Here is a 4,750-nt window from a genome sequence, read left to right on the forward strand (position 1 = left end):
CTTCTCTCTCTCTCTCTCTTTCTCTCTCTCTCTCTCTCTCTCTCTCTCTCTCTCTCTCTCTCTCTCTCTCTCTCTCTCTCTCTCTCTCTCTCTCTCTCTCTCTTCGCCTGCTTGCAGTAAGACAGAAAATCTTAGCGAAACACGTACGTCACTTACACGGGGAAAGCCACGAAATACACATACTCAATAAATCATCTCCCACTACCGTCGTGCCCGGTGCCTCGATAAAAATTTCACTCGAAACGTTCCACTCCCTCGTGTCTCGGGCTTCGTGGTAAAATTTTTACTCCCAAATGCTCTACTTCCTTGTGATGGTGTCCGGATGATTTTTTTTTTTTTTTACTCTCACAAAGCTGAGATATTGTGTTTTTTCTTTCTTTCTTTCTTTCTTTGATCACAATATCCATTCGGATATTCGGATAGGGGAGCCAAGTAGAAGACGGTAACGAGGGGAATGTCGGTGGGAGTGCGTTTGAAGGAGGACTGTGCCTTTGGCCAGGTAGAAGCGCAGGTGAGTGTGTGCGTGCGGGGAATCCGAATGACTGCATGTGTGAGCGAGTGGAGAGAGAGAGAGGGAGAGAGAGATACCGGCTTAATTAGCTTCATATTTTTCGAATTTCTACTTTGAGTCACGATCCGCCCTGGCCATGCAGTTGTTCTCGGAAAAGTTAAAATTCCATGAGCTAATCATAATAAAAGTTACACGGAAATACCATCCGGAGACTTCGCATTTCCTAGACTTCTTTTCGTAATTCTGAGAGGGAAAAAAAGTATATTTTCGGGGGAAAAGTTTTGCGTGCTGTTTTTGAAATGGTATGTCATGGAAAATACGGCTTTTATGCTAATATTCCCCCACGCTCTTTTTTATTACTACTTGCAATATTGCAGGAGGAACACTAATTCCCGGAGCTTTATCGGTAGAGCTTTAACTAAGTTACGTGTTAGTCGATATCCCACGTTTAAAGAGAAGAGAATACTGTGCCCTTAGTGACCCTTCGCTCACTTGTCATCTTTTTTCCTTAATCGAATCTTTTGTTTACATTTCAGCCGAATCTCGCACACTAACCCTTTTATGACTCCTATATATTTTTTTTTATTAAACTCTTCCTTTCACCAGCATGGTCCTCATTTCCCACGTTCTCTCTCCTTCCATTAGTCCCTTTGTACGAGTGTTTCTGCTAGATCTCTGATGTTGACACCCTACCGATCGTTATGTTATGTAAGTCTCCACTCGTTGCTTCCTCTTTCAGATCATATCTCGTTTTCCTGTCACCCCCCCCCCCCATCCACACTCCCTCTCTCCTTAACGACACACGCCTTCCCTTAAAAAAAAAATCATATTCATTTTGTTCTTAAAATCGATATAATCTATAAGACAAGGATGATATCGGCAAAGAGGAGATGGGAAAGAGATGAAAAAGGAGGGGGAAGGGAGGGAGATTACTGAGAGGGAGAGTGAGGAAAGAGAGATGGGGAGAGGGTTGGAGGAGTAGGAGGAGGAGGAGGAGGAGGAGGAGGAGAGAGAGAGAGAGAGAGAGAGAGAGAGATGAGAGAAAGAGAGAGAGAGGAGAGAGAGAGAGAGAGAGAGAGAGAGTATGAGAGAGAGAGAGAGAGAAAAGAGAGAGAGAGAGAGAGAGAGAGAGAGAAGAGAGAGAGAGAGAGAGCAGAGAGATAGAGTGAAAGAGAACGAGGGATCAGATAGATAGATAGATAGATGGATGATAAATAGATAGAGAAGAGAGAGAGAGAGAAGAGAGAGAGAGAGAGAGAGAAGAGAGAGAGAGAGATAAAGTGAAAGAGAACGAGGGATGAGACAGACAGATAGATATATAGATAGAGAGAGAGAGAGAAGGAGAAGGAGAGAGAGGGAGAGAAAGAGAGAGAGAAGAGAGAGAGAGAGAGAGATAGAGAGAGCTTCCTGTATTGATTGTGGAGCGTCTGGAAGCTGACTGATAAGGTCGGCTTTTAATATTCCCTCATGCTGGTAACCATTAACGAAAATTCAAGCCTTGAGTGTCATTATTTTCGTCTGGGAATTTACACCCCTGCTTCAAGTTCTCTCTCTTTGTTCTTATTTTTCTCTCTTTTACTCTTCTTTTTTCTTTTTCTTTCTCCCTGCCCGTCTCTTTTTCTTTCTTACTCTTTTACTTTCTCTATTCCCCGCTCTTTTTCTTTCTCTCTCTCTCTTTCTTTCAATCTCTCTCTCGCATGCACACACACACACACACACACACACACACACACACACACACACACACACACACACACACACACACACACACACACACACACACACACACACACACGTCATGTCACAAAAAATCAACAACAAAAAAGAGACAAAAAAAAAAAAGTATAACGAAATCCACGCTCAAAAAAAAAAAAAAAATATATATATATATATAATTAGAAAATAAAAGATAAGATAGATAAATAAACAATAATATAGAAGAGGGAAGAAAGAAAATAGGAAGAAGGAAAGCGAGAGATGTGTCCTTCCCAAGCTGCAGTCCTCCTCTGCATCGGGAATGAGAAGGCGAGGCAGAGCGAGATTATACAAACTTTTTTTTTCCTTTTTTATATAAAATATGAGTTTATGTTGCGATTCGACATGCATGGAAAGGGACGTCCGAATGCGTATATCAAATTAAAGAAGCTTGAAGCATAGTTTAACTGATGTGGACCTTACACAAAGACTATTTAAATGAAGATAGATGCTTAAGTGAATCCTTGAATATTAAAGGGATCGTGATGATAATGTTGGTGTATATATTCTATTTATTTATTTACTTTCATTATTTTATGTACTTATTATCATTATTTTATTTATTTATTATTTCATTACTATTATTTTCTTTCCTTTTACTATGTTCTGGTTTATATATGGTGTAGTTGATTGTTCACTGGATTATAAAAAGTGATATATAAACACATAATGAAATTAGTTACTAAAATTTTAATTCTTCATATAATCGTTATCAGAAAATCCTCATATGCAAACAATTTGATTCTTGAACTTAAACACGAGAAGAGAAAGAGGTCTGTGGATGAATCGCTGGTTAATGGATGTCCGATGATCACTGCAGATCTGAAGACAAAAATCAGTGGGTTCGAACCGCTTCACTTATTTCGAGACTTTGATTCGTCGCACCAACACTTTAATTTTTTTCACGTGATTTCACTTTCACTTTTTCTGTGTCTGTCTTTTCTCTTATCTCTGTCTCTCTCTCTCTCTCTCTCTCTCTGCCCTCTCTCTCTCACTCTCTCTCTCTTCTCTCCTTCTCTCTCTCATCTCTCTCATCTCATCTCTCTCTTCGCTCTCTCTTCTCACTCTCACTCCTCTCTCTCTCCTCTCTCTCTCTCTCTCTCTCTCTCATCTCCCCCTCTTCCCTCCTCCCTCTCTCTCTCTCTCTCTCTCTCTCTCTCTCTCTCTCTCTCTCTCTCTCTCTCTATCTGTCTTCTTCTCTCTTCTCTCCTCTCTCTCTCTCTCTCTCCCTCTCGCTCTCTCCTCCTCCTCTCTCCTCTTCTCTCTCTCCTCTCTCTCTCTCCTCCTCTCTCCTCCTCTCTCTCTTCTCTCTCTCTCTCTCTCTCTCTCTCTCTCCCTCCCTCCATCTCTCTCTTTCTTGCTTTTGCTTTTGGTCTTCCTATTCGTCTTTTTCTTTCTTTCTTTCTCTCTCCCCCTCCCTCTCTCTATCTCTGTTTCATTTTACATTAACCTGATGCAGTGTCAAAAAATGTGTGAGGTTTTCAAGTGAGAAAGGAATATATTTTAAGGAAAAAAAAAAAATCTAATTTTCTTTGCCTCTTTTCTCACATTTTTATTAAGGATATTGTATACCCTAATATTTTTATACTGCATATGTTTTCTTGCGTCATTCTAGTGCAATATGGAATGGTGGGGAAAAATTTTAATAGTGCTGCTATACAGAAATAGAAATGGAGTCAGTTTAAAGACAAACATGCAAGAATTCCTTGATAGAAAAGTGCTTCTGGTTTTATTTAGTGAATGGAGTATAGTATATGTATATTGAGTGTTTCTTTGTAATGCAAGTGAGGTGGGGAAAGGTCGCCAGGGTTAAGAAAATATACATTCAAATAATCAGTTTCTCTTCATCAAAGCCAAACAATACACACCGTTGATAGTCTTCCTTTCATAACACGACTTTCATATACATGGAGAACAGAGAACAATAAGAACGCAAGAAAATCCTCTTATGAACGATCCTGGAAGAAAATAACAGACAGAAAGCTATTCACTATCACTCTATTTTCCCCTGAGCTGAACATGGAGAGAGGGCTGGGAAAATTCCTCGGAAAATAATACGGGGAAATACTGCACCATTTTTTGCGTTTTGGTATTTCAACAACGTTCGTGCACACATGCCCTTTGAGCTTAATGGGAAATTTTACCACATTGAATACGTGGTAATAACGCGCGCGCGTGTGTGTGTATGTGTGTGTGTGTGTGTGTGTCCGTGTGTGTGTGTGTGTGTGTATGTGTGTGTGTGTGTGTGTGTGTGTGTGTCTGTGTGTGTGTGAGTGATTATAATGTTATTATGACGTGCCATGGATCTTGTGTGTTCTAGTATGTGAACATTTTATGCCTAGAGCTGGTCCCTTAGTAGCTTAGCTTCTCGGGTTACACGATCTGGGTGTGATTGCATGCGCATACGTGGATTTGTGTGTGCGTGTGTGTGTGTGTGTGTGTGTGTGTGTGTGTGTGTGTATGTGTGTGTGTGTGTGTGTGTGT

This window comes from Penaeus monodon, chromosome 37, assembly GCF_015228065.2.
Source record: "Penaeus monodon isolate SGIC_2016 chromosome 37, NSTDA_Pmon_1, whole genome shotgun sequence".
NCBI lineage: Eukaryota > Metazoa > Arthropoda > Malacostraca > Decapoda > Penaeidae > Penaeus > Penaeus monodon.